Source organism: Neophocaena asiaeorientalis, unplaced genomic scaffold (genome assembly GCF_003031525.2).
Source record: "Neophocaena asiaeorientalis asiaeorientalis breed wild unplaced genomic scaffold, Neophocaena_asiaeorientalis_V1.1 scaffold421, whole genome shotgun sequence".
Lineage (NCBI taxonomy): Eukaryota > Metazoa > Chordata > Mammalia > Artiodactyla > Phocoenidae > Neophocaena > Neophocaena asiaeorientalis.
Genome location: NW_020173273.1, coordinates 608,458 through 626,793, shown reverse-complemented (window position 1 = coordinate 626,793; position 18,336 = coordinate 608,458). Strand labels below are relative to the sequence as shown.

Genomic DNA, 18,336 nt, shown 5'->3' with positions numbered 1-18,336 from the left:
GAGGAAAAGTTTCCACACACTAGGAAGCCCCTTCGTGGGCGGAGACTGCGGGAGGCGGAGGGGGGAGCTTCGGGACCGCGGAGGAGTGCACAGCGACGGGTGCGGAGGGAAAAGCGGGGAGATTCCCGCACAGAGGATCGGTGCCGACGAGACACCCAAGAGGCTTGTCTGCTCACCCTTATATATGGAATTTAAGAAAAAAAAGGATGTCATGAAGAACCTAGGGGTGGGACGGGAATAGAGACGCAGACCTACTGGAGAACGGACTTGAGGATATGGGAAGGGGGAAGGGTGAGCTTTGACAGGGCGAGAGAGAGTCATGGACATACACACACTAACAAACGTAGTAAGGTAGATAGCTAATGGGAAGCAGCCGCATGGCACAGGGATATTAGCTCGATGCTTTGTGACAGCCTGGAGGGCTGGGATAGGGAGAGTGGGAAGGAGGGAGACGCAAGAGGGAGGACATATGGGAACATATGTATATATATAACTGATTCACTTTGTTATAGAGCAGAAACTAACACACCATTGTAAAGCAATTGTACCCCAATAAAGATGTTAAAAATAAATTAATTAATTAATTTAAAAAAAAAAAGAAAAGGGGATTCTGACCTGAGCTTTATAGTAATGATATTATTTTCCCATCCTCCAAGCATTCTCCAATCAAAAATGCTGAAAAAGTTGGTTAATAGCCAGTTTGTGAAATAAAAACAGCAGAATAACTGTAAGGTTACATTTGGCTTCTAGAAGGCAAAATCCGTAGCATGAGTAGCTTAAATATGAGGCCATTTACTAGTTCACATTATACAAAGTACAGAGGATGCTTCAAGGTTTGTTAATTCAACACAGATCTAAGTGCTTTCCATCTTTTTATTTCCATCACTAACAGCAGGTCATCCTTATCTAGGGATAGTTCTCAACATTACAAGATGGTTGCTTCAGTCATAGGCATCACATACAGACAAAACAAGTGGAAGGAAATATTATGTGCCCTCCCATGTGGCTCCATTTAGAATAAGGACCTTTTTCAAAAGTTCCCCAGCCCTGGAAGATAGCATACTTCCTTTCTCATATCATTGGTCAGAGATTTATGAAATAGAAATATCTAAACCAATGTCTGTAAGGGAAATGGAATCACCATGATTAATGTAGATTAATGAAGAGTTTATTATTTATGAATTTATTCCTTAGGTGGGCATAGGCTATCCTTCCCTGAGAACTGGACATATGAACATATTCAGTTTATCTCTCAATGAAAAGTGACAGAATTGTTGTTGCATAAGCAAATGAGATGACTGAAACAACACCTTACAAAGTTTAAAAAAAAAAAGACAAAAATATATCCATAATCTCACTGACCTAATTTCCCTTATTAAAGCATATTTTTCTGTATAAACACCAATTTTTACTTAGTTTATCTTAAAGTGTACATATATTTTTGTATACAGCTTTTAAAATTCATATTACCATGATTAATCCCCTCTTAATCTTCTAGTCATTATCATTACCAATTTAACTTTGTATAATATTACATCTGGTGGATGGATGTACTGCCATATCTAATAATTGTCGATGTTGCATACCTACATTGTTTAAAAATGTAATATTTCTATTCTTAAAATGATTGTGCATTTAGTCATTTTCATATTTTTAAATTCCCAAGTGTCATATCAGTACCTTAAAGTCTCATCTACGTTTTTTAACGAAGAAAGTACACATTTAGGAAAAATTTTTAGTCAACGATTAAATAATAAGCCACTTATATACTTCCCCTTGCCAACACTACTCAAAGTCCTGCCTTTTTTGTCCTTTATCTCTGTCCAATTGATAAAATCCAACTCTGAATCCTTCAAAAGTTTAATTCCTGATTCTGGAGGGAAAGAGCACTGAATTTTGAAGGCACAAATTACTATGAATTTATAGTTTGGGATTCCAGCAGCCCATAATCCTTTAAGATTTTCGATACGCCATTTTATTTTACCTAGAGAAAATGTCATACCGTCACATTTTTAAAAGTCCATTATTTCTTGACATTTTGAACAGAAAATCTCAGCCTCTTCTTCACATAGAAAATTGAATCACAGCAAGAAAATCTTCAATTTTCTTTTATTTATTTATTTATTTATTTATGACTGCATTGGATCTTCATTGCTGCGCACAGGCTTTCTCTAGTTGTGGCAAGCAGGGGCTACTCTTCATTGCGGGGCATGAGCTTCTCATTACGGTGGCTTCTCTTATCACACAGCACGGGCTCTAGGTGTGTGGGCTTCCATAGTTGCAGCATGTGGGCTCAGTAGTTGCGGCACACGGGCTTAGTTGCTCCATGGTATGTGGGATCTTCCTGGACCAGGGCTCGAACCCATGTCCTCTGCATTGGCAGGCAGATTCTTAACCACTGCACCACCAGGGAAGTCCAAAAATCAACTTTCTGTCTACTCTTCAACAGCTCCATCATAAGACACGCACATACACACACACACACACACACACCTGAAAAATGTGTCCTATTTCTCTCCCCACAGAGAAAACCTCATTTCAATGGAAGTTACTCTTTTCTTCAGGCCAAGGTTAGACCCTCTTTACTTGTGTCCAGGATCTCAGTCTCTATTTATTTTATTTTTAGCTTTTGTCTCTTCCTCTCTAGTGGCAGAATCATATTAAACTAAGCCCTCCACAAAAGTTTCCCTCAAACACCCTCTCTTACTTTCCAGCATAGATTTATAAAATGATATCCTCAATTGCTGTTTTCACAGCCTTCATTCCAATTCCTTCCTCAGGTCACCAGTTGCTGCCCCCCACCACTGTACCAAATTTTATTTTGCAGTGTGCAAGGGTACTGACAATGCCACTGTCACTAAACCCCATGCATGTTTTTTAACTCTTGTACTTGAACCCTCTGTGCTCTAGACATTGTCAACTTGTGCTAATGTAATGAAGTATTCATTTCCTTAGCATCTATGTCACTACAGCCTCCCAGGTTTCCTTTTGTTTCCCTGTCTATTTCTTAATCTTCTTCTTAGACCTATTTCCCTCATCCTTGTTCTCCACAGTTCACTTATAGGGTGTTCCTTCCCCATCTTCACACTCACCTTATAGAGTCACTGTCAGGATTATGTGAATTAGTATTTGCACAATCATTCAGAAGAACACCTGCTTCATACCACATGCTACCTAAGTACTTGTTAATCAAATCAACCTCAGCACTCCACAGAGTAATTTTCATTTTTATCTTGATTCTCACATTTCTGTCTCTACAGAGATGTCTACCCTGAGCTCCATGTCTACATATTGAGCTTCTCATTTCATGGCTCCAATGAGTATCTTACAAATACTTAAAACTCTCCTGCTTTGGATGAAAATATTTATTTAAATCTATTATAGTTAGTAATACATAGTCATAATAAAATTTTACCTATGATTTATACTATCTCAATAATACCAAATAGAATGCTTACTTTTTTATTGAGATATATTTGACATATAACATTGTGTGAATTTAAAGTGCATGATGTGTAGATTTGATATATTTATACATAACAATATGATTATCACCATAGCATTGGCTAATACCTTTATCACATCACATAATTATCATTTCTTTTTTGTGGTGGGAACAATTAAGATCTAGTCTCCTAGCAACTTTGATGTTTATAATACAGTACTGTTGTCTATAATCACTATGCTGTGCATTAGATCTCCACGACTTATTTATCTACTGGCTATAAGTTTGTGCCCTTAAACAACATCTCCCCAATTTCCCCATCCCTCAGGCTCTAGTAACCACCTTAGAATGCTTACTTTAGATTTATACAGATATATCACTTAGATGAAAACCAAACTACATTTTTTTCAAAATGGCATCAAACACAAATTAAATAGACAATTTCTGGATGGTTTTATTGTTAACATTTTTTGTATTTTTCTCATTGTAAAGATGGAAAAAATAAAATTTCTAGGTACCTAGAACTTATAAGCTTATTATAGTCTTAAAGTTATATTAAAAGAATATACTATAGATATTTTTGAATGAAAAAATTAAATTTGTATCATAAAATTATAACTAAATTGTTGCAAAATACACATAGAAAAAATTCCTTAAATACATTTACTTTTCTGTTATTGACTTTTTAAAATAAAGACATTGACCATTATGTCAATTATGGTGATAATAAAATATATCACAATTATGTATCATAAAACAAGATTCATTTAGATGAAATAAACAACACATATAATAAGACCTCAAGGGCACAATTGGAATTCCTTGATAGACTATGGAGTATTATAGAGAATATACAGTCATGAGCTAAGGCAGAGACTAGAATGTAAACAACTAAGATCACCGGGTTGTGGGGGGCTGTTGGTGGTGGGATGAATTGGGAGATTGGGATTGACATGTATACACTAATATGTATAAAATAGATAACTAATAAGAACCTGCTGTATAAAAAATAAATAAATAAAATTAAAAAAAAAAAGAACAACTAAGATCACCATCACAGCCTCTCTAGTGAGCTCTTGTTATTTGGCCCTCTCTGGAAGTCTACACCACACCTCTCTCTATAGACCAGCAGATCATCTGACTCTGTATATATGTCTACCGCTTGGCAAGTCAGTAGTGGCCAGATGCTAATGTGACTTCATTATTATCCATTCAATAGGAGTTTGGAGAGCTGACTTTATGAGTAGAGAATATGGGCAGGTTTTCTTAGAAGTAAGGGTGGAGAAAAGGAAGAAATAATTAGTTGAATACTTATTGTCATCTCTAGTAGAGGATTAAGTTATAATTGAAGTCCATTATGTCCCCTCTCATTCATACAGTTTTAAATAATTTTTTTTTTAGTTTTAAATAATTTTAGTTTATACATTTGTTTTAAATTTCTCCAGTGACTTTTTACTTTCTTTTTTGCAGAACTCTTAATTCATCGATTTGTTCTATAAACATTTATTGAGCTCCTATTAGATACTAGGAAGAACAGATATAATTGCCGCATTTAAGGATAGAGAAAACAGATAGTAAGCAAACGTGTTACATAGGGATAAGTGCAGTGATTTTAAAAAAAAAATGAAAGGGAATGGAACATAATAATGGAGCTATTTTGTCTCAGTGTTCAAGGCAGGATTCTGAAAAGACTCCATTTGTGCAGAGATTTGATACAGAACCAATATATCCATAGCATTTATGAGATTGAATCAGAGCATGATTCCAGAGGTGGAAAGGTAAGGAAGACCCTGTGAGTAGGGATTTACCACAGAATTTCCTCTCTGCTGCAGTTGGGAGTGTCTCTACATCCTTTTCCATAAGAGTAATCATAACTTCTCATTTTCCTAATATCTTGCAGCAAATGGTACATACTTAGTTTTCAGGCCCTTAGGAAAATTTAATAAACTTTATTATGCAAAATTATGAAAAAAATCCAATCTTAAAATAAAACTTCTCAGTAATTTCATAGCCCAGAAAACTAACTGGCTGAGTAAAAATTATTCTCTAATTTCAAGTTATAAGGACTGACATACAGGGCAGTGCTTTCTGCTCTGGAACATATGATTTGTGATTACAGTTGAGGAATGAAGCAGAGAAGGGATTAGGCAATGAGGGTCTGTTTTACCTGCCAAGTCTTTCCTTCTTGTCAACTTTAAAAGACACCTTCCTAGAAGAAATTATACAGAACAATTTTCTCAGAACACGTCCCCTCTTAGTAAATAACAACAAAAACCCAACAAAAGCACATAAATTGAGAGAACTGGATACTAAGCATCCTTATAGTATAGGTGATTCTACATTTCCTGTAGGAATGTGGCAGGCCATGGCCAGTCCTGCCTCAGGCTTAATTTTTAAGCAACAAGAAATAGAACATGGTAGTCTGTGCAGAAAGAAAAGAATTGGCTTACACATTAAAAAGCAAACTCTAGGGCTGATGTATCTCTTCCCACAGCCTAATGACAAAAGGAAAGTGACCCTTGCTTCTGAAACAAATCTCCTAACCTAGTTTAGAGATACTTTCTTAAGAAACTAGGAGGGCTCCTGTTATGATGAACTGAATTGTGTCCCTCCCACCCCAAATTCATATATTGAAACCATAATCCCCCATATGATTGTATTCAGACATAAGACTTTTAGGATAATTAATGTTAAAATGAGGTCATAAGAGTGGTGTCCTAATCTGACAGGATTGGTGACCTTATAGAAGAGGGAGAGAGATCCTTCTCTCTATATATGCACACACAGAAGAAAGGCCACTTGAGGACATAGAGAGAAGGTGGTTTCTGCAAGCCAAGAAGAAAGCTCTCTCCAGGAGCCTGATTCTGCCAATGCCTTGGTCTTGGACTTCCCTCCAGAACTGTGAGAAATTTGTTTCTGTTGTTTAAGCCATCTAGTTCATGGTATCATCTTATGGCAGCCATAGTAGACTAAGATAGCTCCTGTGAGCTTTATCCACAAAATCACTTGTATCCTTACCAGACAAAGATCCATTTCAAGCTGTGTTGGCTGGTTGGAAGTGATAGGAAAGAAAAACTACCTTGAACAAGGTCTAATTCAGCATTCTTGCCAGACCTCAAATCTGGACTAGGTCATTGATGATTGCCTACCTTAAGCATTGAGGCTCTTTCACTCAATTTTTACCAGCTGGCCTATCAACATAAACTTCCTTTATAATATTGCATGCTCAGAGTTCCAAAAAACTTACGCTGCCAACATGCTTTGGAGCATGGTTCCATTCTAAGATGATGACTGCCTTAGTCAAATCTGTAGTGTCTTTTTCAAATTTTGACTTAACCATTTTTATTACAACAAATCACACTAATCAATCCACAGAGGAATGTGTAAATATAATTTTTAATAATATTTAAATTTTCTTTTACCAAAACTTTTTTTTTTTTTTTTTTGCGGTACGCGGGCCTCTCCTGTTGCGGAGCACAGGCTCTGGACGCGCAGGCTTAGTGGCCATGGCTCACGGGCCCAGCCGCTCCGCGGCACGTGGGATCTTCCCGGACCGGGGCACGAACCCGTGTCCCCTGCATTGGCAGGCGGATTCTCAACCACTGTGCCACCAGGAAAGCCCCCAAAACTTTTTTTTAATTTGACAGTATAAAGCAATAACTAAGGCATTTGCTTTAGAATTAGTACATCTGCACAACCACTTGCAAGCTGTTTTCTTAGAAAAGTTATTTTATCATTTTGAACCACTATTTGTTTTCTCTATCAAATGAGGATAAGTTAACAACATTATCTTAGACAGAGTGTGAAATATAAATGAGAAAGAAATAATAATTAAGGCTCATTATTGGAAACTGCTTTTCACATTATGATTTATTATCATTAAAGTGACAAACTATAATTTCACCACCCCATGGTAAAAACAAAAAATAAGGTGGCTTAAAAGCAGGCATCTGGAGAGAACATCTAAACAAAGACTTAATCTACAATATGAAAATTAATCCCAGATATTTCAAGAGCTGACTATAATTACATGTTTGAAATGGGGCTTAAATAAAATAGGAATTTGCTCTTTTCAACTCTAGTCTTTAGCCAAGATTTTTTAAAATGTGTGTATATGTGGTTTCTATTTCTTCTAAAGTTTGGGAAAAAAAGAGAAAATATGTTACTTAACAGATTTTTCAAGTACCTCTTTTAGATGTTCCCTTGTGTAGATTTCTTCTAATCTGTTCATTCAGGCTTTGACTGATGGGTGAACTTCTGTTTCCTCTTCCCAGGTATGAGAGGCAAACACCTAAGTTTTCTAAGGTTTATGACCTATTCCCTTCTCTAATATGGTTCGCTAAGGCTTGGGCCAGAAACCAGCTACCCATATATATGGATAGAGTGATGTAGAAATATTTACACAGTAATAAATATAATTACTAATGAAGTGTAGAGCTAAAGCTAGGAATAGAAAACATTTCGGCAACTTACTGAATCAAAAATTACAGTAATGATCACAGTAAAAACTTATATTGGTCAGTTAATTGTACTTGTAGGATTAGCAAACCAGAGAAATCAATTATTTTGAGAAATCAATTTTTATCCCATAGTTCCCACGGTGATATTGCCTAATCATCGTCTTCAAGTCACAATAAAGGTATATCGCAAAAAGAAATAAACAGAGAGAGACTAAGTGATTAATACATTTAATTATAGTTTCCTGCATTGGATTTGGTCTCTATTCCACAAATCTTGTTTATTTTAACAGTGCTTTGATATCCTATCCTGCCTCTGTCACTTACGAGCCACCTGGGCATATGAGGTTGGAAAACAAACCATGTATCTCTAATATAAATTCAGTATACCTGCCCCACTGGCTACACAGCATTATTATCAAGATTCAGTAACCTGGGGCTTCTCTGGTGGTGCAGTGGTTAAGAATCAGCCTGCCAATGCAGGGGTCACGGTTTCGAGCCCCTGGACCGGGAAGATCCCACATGCTGCGGAGCAAATAAGCCCATGCGCCACAACTACTGAGCCTGCGCTCTAGAGCCCGCGAGCCACAATTACTGAGCCCGTGTGCCACAACTACTGAAGCCCACGTACCTAGAGCCCGTGCTCTGCAACAAGAGAACCCACCACAATGAGAAGCCTGTGCACTGCAACGAAGAGCAGCCCCCTCTCACCGCAACTTGAGAAAGCCCACACCCAGCAACAAAGACCCAACACAGCCAAAAATTTAAATAAATTAAAAGATACAGTAACCTAATAGGTAAGAAACCACTTCAAAAAATAATAAATCATTACAAAATACAAATGTTTTATAATAATATATCTTTGTACTTCTATTATCATTCTTAAAATAAATGTGGTGAATATACCATACAGCCAGAGCCTCAGGAAATTTGATCTTAATTTTAATTGTAGGTCGTAGATAAATAATCCTGATACCAAAATAATACTTGTAGTGATGACTCAATGCCTCAGTAATGTGAGATCCAGGGGGGAGTTAATAAAGAGATAAGGCTTTGTATTGACTTGTTAGAATTTGCTATATGGCAAACGTGCAGTTACACAGCCTGAGATCTCTCTTGGGAAACTGCCCAAACATTTGTATTTCCACAATGTATTTATTTAGAAAAATACTCTTTTCCTGAGAAGAATCTGGCTCTCAAATCTCTCCCTGAGATTATGCAATTTCAGTAACTCTATTCAGGAACAAGTGTTGGAAGTCTACTGAGAAATATATTTAACAAAAATCCATTTCCAGACTCTAATTGTTGTGAATATTTGGGAATTTTCAGTTGAAAATACTACTTATTAAAAAATGAACTTTAAAACATTAAAAAAAAAAAGAAAACTGTAAGAATACCGATAGGGCTTTTTGTCTTCCTCCCCTTACTGTAGATTTATTCTCATGTTACCTTTCTTCATTCATTATCCTTGGTGTTAGGGCACTGCAAACTCACCCAAAATGAGAAACAGCCAAGAAAGCACAAAGGTTAGAGATAAAAACAGGCACTAGGTTTTAGTGGGCAGCCCCCCCAGGGTTCAGCCAAATTGAGTGGAGGGAAGTATTAAACACCAAGAGAATAACAACATTGCCACTGCTGAGCAGAAAATTGGAATTATTTTTCAAGTTATATTTTTCCTTTTTTTCTGGTTGTCAGGTTTTGTCTCTCCTGTCTTTCATTGCTACACTGCAAATAAATAAGCAGCCAACATGAAATTTCTTTTAGACATGGCAAAGTACTCATTGAACTTAGAGATTAATAGTAAAATTTTAAAAAAGAAAAACTTCAATGATATGTGATAAGGAAAATCTGAACTAGGAAGTTTAAATTATATAAGCACCATGATGATAATATACACGTAAACACAACATGTGATTTTTCCAGATAAATTTATAAGATGATAAAATAACAAGAGTGTACCCCAAAACTAATGATAAAATAGAGTAATAACTGCGTACATGTTGTTATATGCCTTTCCCAAAATGATGTATTAGAAATTTAATGCTGGGGACTTCCCTGGTGGTGCAGTGCTTAAGAATCTGCCTGCCAATGCAGGGGACATGGGTTTGATCCCTGGTCCAGGAAGATCCCACGTGCAGCGGAGCAACTAAGCCCATGCTCCACAACTACTGAGCCTGCACTCTAGTGCCCATGAGCCACAACTACTAAAGCCCATGCGCTCTAGGGCCCACATGCCACAACTACTGAGCCCATGTGCTGCAATTACTGAAGCCCACACACCTAGAGCCCGTGCTCCGCAACAAGAGAAGCTGCCTCAATGAGAAAGCCTGCGCACTGCAACGAAGAGTAGCCCCCGCTCGCAGCAACTAGAGAAAGCCTGCACGCAGCAACGAAGACCCAACACAGCCAAAATTTAAAAAAAAAAAAAAGAAAGAAATTTAATGCTATCCTTCCAGCCTACTATTGGTCTCTTCCATTACCTGTGAGCTTTTTGCTCTGAATCCTGCCACAAGTTCTTATCCACATCAACATCCATTGCCATTTCCTTTGAGTTGTTCTCACCAAAGCCAAATTGCCAACATATTTCTAGTTCCAATGGACTTGGATTCTTAGAAAAACATTCATTTTACATTAAGATCTGTACTGCCTCATCTTACAACTTGTAGCCCAAGAAACCTCCCATACCTAACCAAATTATCACAAAAATGTCTCTCAGTTTGGACCTAAGGTCTTTACAAATCAGTGCTATATTTTCAATTGTTTAGATTTTCAAAGAGTCTGAGATGACATTCTCAACAAAGAATAAGCTCAATATAGCTCAACAAAGAATAAGCAAAATATTTTGCTTCCGTTTTTACAGTACACCCTAAGTGATGTCAAGGATTACTTAAAATGATTATAATAGCTAAAATGTATTGTATTAGTCATCAATCTAATGACCTTTCCATTTAATCCTCACACTCTCTGAAATAGGTTTTAGTAAAATACCCAGTCTATAAATGAGTAAATAGAGGCAGAGAGAGGATAAATATATTGTCAAATTCACATAAGTAGTAAGGTACAGAACTGGTATTTGAAGTTTTACAGTCTGTACTAGGTTACTAGAACTGCCATAAGCAAAGTATGACAGACTGGGTAGCTTAAACAACAGAAATGTATTTCCTTACAGTTCTGGAGGCTAGAGTTTGAGATCAAGGTGTCAACAGGATTTATTTCTTCTAAGGCCTCTCTCCTGGGTTTATAGGTAGTCAGTCTTTCTCTGTGTCTGCTTTCTCTTTTTTTTAATAAAGACACCAGTCATAAGACCCACCCCAATGATTTCATTTATCCTTAATTATCTATTCTAAGGCCTTATCTCCAAAAACAGTCACATTCCGATGTACTGGGGGTTAAGACGTTAACATATGAATTTGGAGAGGACACAGTTCAGCTCATATCACAGTGTTAATCCAGATCCCTCCTCTTAACCACTAAACATGCAAGAGGAAGGGAGGGATGGAGGAGAAAAGGAAGGGAGGAAGGGGCGAGGAAGGGAGGGAGGGAGAGAGATGTTACTTAGGGCATTACTTGGATTGATTTGATGGCTCTTTGCTTCCATATGGGATATAGCCACCTCTACCACAGTAATATACTTGTCAAGCAAACCAGAATAACCTTGAAGGCAGCTGGAGATAGGGTGCTTTCTAGACAATGCTGAGACAGATTGACCAATTCTTGGGACAGCAGCTTGGTATGGTGATGTGACCTTGAGCTCTGAAGTTACACAGATATAGGTGCAAATATTAGCTCAGTTTCATTCTACTTGGAAAAATTATATTCCCTTTCTGAGCTTCAGTTTTCTTAACATGGGTGTAATATTTCATACAGGATAGGATTTTTAAGAGTATTATAGTTGATATGAAGTTCATAGATGAGCTCATATCCTCAACAAGTGAAAACCTCAAAGTTCTTCATTTTTCCTTTCCATTTTTGCTCTCACTTACTAGATTCACACAGACCACTTGCCTTTCTTTCACATACCCTCTCAAGAATATTAATATCATAAATAGTGAAGTAATAAATAATACATTTCTTTCACCTAATTACCTCTTTTCTAAGCACACCTTTCTTTAGTCATCTTTCCTACACACTCACCATCTCTTTTGATTGGATTTAAGTAATCACCCTGTCTTCTTTCTTTGAGTTGCAAATTACCTATCACTTAAGCAAAATTTTACAAATAGAAATTTACTCTATTCATTTTACATTTTCTTTGAAAAATTTCTTTTTAAACAAATTTTTCAATTAAAATATTTTACACTTCCAGAAAAGTGGAATAAGCAATACAAAAGACACAATTAGAAAAATAAATGTGGATAAATGGACATTCCATCACATTGATTCTAATGTCTTTATTTTTTGGTGGGATTGGTAGAAATAAATAAAACTGTATGGATATATCCAATGATCCATATTGTAGCCTAATTTTAATTCACAAAGTTTATCCATATTAATTCATTTATTTATCCTTATGTCAGTCATCATTTTGGGTATCGAACATAGAATTGTGAATGTTATGCTAAGAATGGAAAATGCTTTAGTGATGGAGAGACAGTGACTATGTATGCAAATAAATATGTAAGTGGTGATAAGTGCTATTCCAAAAACAAAGCAAGTCATTACTTTTAGGAATGTAAAATGGTGCAGCTGCTTTGGAAAACAGTTTGGCAGTTCCTCAAATGACTAAACAGAACTATCATATGATCCAGTAATTTCATTCCTAGGTATATACCTAAAAGGAATAAAAACATATATCCTCACAAATACTCGTGCACAGATGTTAATAGCAGCATTATTCATAATATCCAAAAAGTAGTAACAACACAAATGTTCATTAAATGATGAATGGATAAATAAATTGTGGTATATTTATAGACTACTTTTAGCAATAAAAAGAAATCAAGTACTGGGACTTCCCTGGTGGCACAGTGATTAAGAATCTGCCTGCCAATGCAGGGGACACGGGTTCGAGCCCTGGTTTGGGAAGATTCCACATGCCGCTGAGCAACTAAGCCCGTGTGCCACAACTACTGAGCCTGCGCTCTAGAGCCCACAAGCCACAACTAATGAGCCCGTGTGCTGCAATTATTGAAGCCCACATACCTAGAGCCCGTGCTCAGCAACAAGAGAAGCCACCACAATAAGCCCGTGCATCACAACAGAGAGTAACCGCCACTCACTGCAACTAGAGAAAGCCTGCACACAGCAACGAAGACCCAACACAGCCAAAAACAAATAAAGTAAATAAAGTTTTAAAAAAAGAAATTAAGTACTGATATAAGCTACAGTATGGGTTAACCTTGTAAACACTATGCTAAACGAAAGAAGCCAGATTCAAAGCCGTTTATATGAAATGTCTAGAATTAGGTGATATATAGAAACAAATTATATTAATGGTTTCCAAGGAACGTGAGGATGGGAAAATTGCTGGGGGTGATGGCTAAAGGGTGGGGAATTTCCTTATAGGGTAATGAAAATATTCTAAAATTGATTGTGGTGATGTTTATACAACTCTGTGGATATAGTTATAGCTATTAAAACATTTTTTTAATTGAAATTATCAAAATTAAAAGTTTGTGCTTATCAAAAGATACATATAAAATTGAAGAGATAAGATAGACCAAGATAGAGTATTTATATATATTTGGCAAAGAACTCATATCCATAATATATAAAGAGCTCCTACAATTCAATAATGAAGACAAAAAAATCTTTTAAAAAAAACCCTCAAGTTATTGAGAGAGAGAGTAATAGAGGAACTGGTGGTTGTTACTTTTTAAATATGGTGCTCAAAGAAGGTCTTTTGGAGAGAGAATACCTGACAAGTGTCCTAACTAAAAGAAGGGAGTCTGTCATTCCAGGATCTTGTAGAAGAGTGCCCCCATGACAGGAAATAACAAATTTAAAGTACTAAACCTAGAATGAATATGCTATGTTCAAGAATCAACAGCTTCAGTGGAGCCAAGGGATTAGTAGGCAGTATCCATAAAGCTGAGTAATTACAGAAAAGACCGACAGGAAATAAAGTTGAAAGGCGAGCTGGGAATGACATATTGGACACCTTTTCCCTTGTCAAAATGATCCTCCCTAATGATGATGATGATGATGGGGCTACAGCAAAATATTTCCTATCTCCTGCCTTGTGTCTTTAACTGCCCTTATACTGTTCCACTTAGAAAACATAACCTTAAATGTAATCTGTCCTGACCGAATTTGTCCCTAATATGTACACCAATCAATATTTACATTAATTTACCAAGTTGTATGACTAGCACACAACAGTTCACTCAGGATATACTTGAATCCTCTGACCTTCATATTCTGTATCTATTCAATGACTCAGTTTTATCAATACTAACTCAAAATACCTGCCCCTTTCTCTGTAGTTCCACTGATAACTCCCTTTTCATAATTTCAATCTGATCTGCAACATTCTAGCTGTTAATTCCACTTATAATTTTTCCCTCTCAACAACTTTCCATACATGCTGGATTTTATTAATGCACAAAGCATATCATACTTTTTAATATTTTTCTAGCTCAGAAAACCTACTGACTTTTTCTTATCTGTAATATTATCTCTCAGATATTTTCCAAAAATATTTTATGGGAAAATAGTCCCTTGACATATAAATTTGGAAATGCAGTTACTATATCTCCCATAGAAGATACTATTGCACATTACCACATTAAGCATTCTTTAAAAGTCCTAGAGTTAAGAAACCTATATAAATTTTTAAACTTAGATATAAATATATATTAATCTATGAACACTTTTTAAATATAATAACTAATAACATCTTGCTGAACTGGTATTCTAGGAACATACCTTGACTAAAAAGGTTAAAATTGATGCTGCAAATTATCATTAAAGTGACTATAAAATGTAAGTTATACGACATAACTATGTTATTCCGCAAAGTGAGGAAAATGTGTTAGTTCAAATGCATAAATTTTTAGAACTGAAATGTAATTTAAGGACAATCTAGCCCAAGTCAAGCATTTTATGAATCAGGTTCAGAAATGTAAATTTCCGAAGGTTACATAGGTTGCTGGCAGAGCTGAGCTTAGAATTTCTAGTTTATTGCCCTAATGTATAAATACTATTTTTATTCAAGGTAAATAATTTAACATATATTTATTGTCCACTACTATGTGCCTGGTATATGCAAAGATATTCTCACAATTCATCTTGGCACTTAACATTGCATTTGTATTTAATTCAATTGGTTGAGCATAAATTCCTTAAGGGTCAAGGCTTTCTCCAAATTTTTAAATCTCCCTTTGTGACTAACATATTATTATGCACAACTAGTCACTAACTCAACACATTCATGTAATATATTCTTGCTTAAATAACTTCTGATGACAGATCATAAATTAAAGAGGATTTAGCAAGAGTGAAGCCCTCTTCCTGGTTCATAGCTGGTGCCTTCTCGCTGTGTCCTTACATGATGGAAGGTACAAGGGACCTCTGTGGGATCTCTTTTATAAGAACACATCCCATCCCTCATGATCTAATCCCTTCTGAAAGGTCCTGCTTCCTAATACCATCACCTTTGGGAGTTAGAATTCTATATAAGGACTTGGGAGAACACAAACATTCAGACCATAGCATAATCCCACCAACAGTGTTAAAGGTCCACATCCTCACCAACATTTTGTATTGTCAGTTTTTACTAATTTTAGTTGTGGTATCTCATAACAGTGCTGATTTGTATTTTTTGATGAGTAATGATGTTGAGCATCTTTTAATATGCTTATTGGCTGTATATATATAATCTATTGAAAACTGCCTGTACAATCTTTAATCCTTTTTTTTTTTTTTTTTGCGGTACGCGGGCCTCTCACTGTTCTGGCCTCTCCCTTTGCGGAGCACAGGCTCTGGACGCGCAGGCTCAGTGGCCATGGCTCATGGGCCCAGCCGCTCAGCGGCATGTGGGATCTTCCCGCAACGGGGCACAAACCCATGTCCCCTGCATCGGCAGGCGGACCCCCAACCACTGCGCCACCAGGGAAGCCCTGATTCATTTTTAATTGCATATTTATTTGTAGTTCTTTATACATTTTCAATATATAATCTTAAGATATATGAATTTCAAATACTTCCTTACAACTTGCCTTTTCAGTATCTTAAGGGTGCTTCCTTTGTTGAACAGTTCTTGATTTTAATGAAATCCAATTATCAGTATTTTATTTTTAATTGGTGCTGTCTATATCTTGATTCAAAAATGCTCACCAACCTCATCATGAATATATTCTCATATGTTTTTTCTCCTAAAATTTAATGTTTTATCTTTCACATTTAGATGGTTGAATTCTCTTGAATCAATTTTTGTGTATGATACCAGGTTGGGTAATACATATTTTTAATGGGACCAGCTATTTAAGACAATAGAGTACAGAAAGGTACAAGGATGTGTAAGAAGTGTGTTAATCACTGGATAGCTTCAGGTCAGGTTTGTTATCTTGTTTGTCATTTTACAATGTAATTATGCGTTTTGAAATTTAAAAATAAGTTCATTACAATAATATATAATTACATCAGTTCACTCTAGTTGATCTCCACAAATTACAGTTTTATGAATGTTATAACAAGTTGTACTATTTTTTCAGTGGCACGCACACCCAAATCAGTCTTCTACACTGCTCTTAGAAATGGAAATATTTAGTGGTTTTGGTCACTTTTCAGAGGCGACATTGTGGAGAAGAAAAAGTACTGAACTAGCAATCTGCTCACTTGAATTCAAGTTCTGTGTCAGTCATTAATTAGCTATGGCTTTCTATAGAGCATACTCATAGTGTTTTCTGTCCAACACCCTTGATTTCTTCTGGAAGCAATAATCTACTCCTCCTGGGAGCTACACCTGTCCACTCCACCCTTAAACTCATATACTTACATTAAGATTTGCAGTGTTTTGACATTTTCCTATTCCCTGACCCCTGACTTTTTTTAGGGTCCACCAAATCTGTGCTAGTCTCCTGTAGCTCTCCACCTCAAACATATTGGTCCAGTGGTGGGACACTTCCAAACTAAAACTATCAACGCTATACTGAAGCTATGTGAATCTAGTCCATGAAGAAAAGTAGTCACACTATTCTGATTAGGCCTTCCATATGAACAATTCCTTCATATCCACAATTCCTCTATATCAGCGGTTCCACATCCAAGGATTCAAGCAACCGTGGATCGTGTAGTACTATAGCATTTACTATTGAAAAAAATCCATGTATAAGTGAACCCATGCAGTTCAAATCCATGCTGGTCAAAGGTCAACAGTGTATATGTATATTTGTACATACATTTAAATACATATATATTTGTGAATTCAAATACTTTATGATATGATTTAGAAGTTTTGTAATACTGCTACTGACTAAAATTCAAAAATGTGTTATCATTTCCAAAGTGTGAGAAAATAGGTTATACATTTCACTAGTGATTTTAATGAAGTTTAAAGCAAATGCCATTTATTACTTTATTATTTATTATGACTACACTTTAATGATGTATATTGCAGCTGTGATCCACTATAGACATAAACAGAATATTCTCTAAATTGTTTTTGATGGAATATCTGTTCCTGCATTTCTGAATGTTTACTGATAACATTGCTCTTTCCTTCCTGATTCCGATCGCATCAGTGGCTGAACACGTGCATGCATTCTCTTCTTTTTCTCTTCCCGTGCTGTGTAAACATTACACATTTCCTTCCACTTTTGAATCCAAAGGAAAAATAGCCTTAAAGAAAAAAATTTATATGTGCTTTTCCATTATTTTTTGCTATTGATCTTTAAATAATTTTGAAACAGGAAGTCTCACTCTTTTTTTCCATAGAGAGTAAATGTGTTGATTTATCACTTAAAGTCACTTTTCTATGAAACTCTTTTGAATCAGATAACTCCCTAAGTTGAGGGAGAAGAACTGGGACAAAGGACTGGCTAGAATGTTAGACAATTTCTTTTTTCAACAGTTTTGTTTGCAATCTCATAGAAAACCTGGTTAGGAAATTGGTTATAAAAACAGAAACATACTTTAAAGGAAACAAAGATGAAAATTTGGAAATGTGTTTCTTTTTTGAAATGGGAGTAAAGGGAAGAGGAATCAGAAATTGAAAGTTGCATTAAAGAAATAATAGACAAATGCAAGAAAAATTAAAGTAAAATTAGTTCTGACTCAAAAAAGAAAGTTATGAGAAAGATGTGGCAAATAGAATTGCAAATGAAAATGGTTCTTAATACATACTTAGTCATGTTGATCAGGATTACCCATGTCTCTCAGTTATTGCCATTTTAATGTATATTTTCAAGATTGAAATATGACCTCTATACTTGAATATTATTAGCTATATGCACTGAAAGTATGTGTATCTACAATATTGAATGCTAATACACA

The 18,336-nt window shown here is 35.9% G+C and overlaps 1 protein-coding gene across 3 annotated transcripts in view; it reads left to right on the top strand.

Moving 5' to 3' along the window:
- The window catches only part of TFPI (tissue factor pathway inhibitor), a 70,683-nt gene that overhangs the window by 14,559 nt on the left and 37,788 nt on the right, over positions 1-18,336 (top strand). The gene's annotated exons all lie outside the window — the stretch shown is intronic.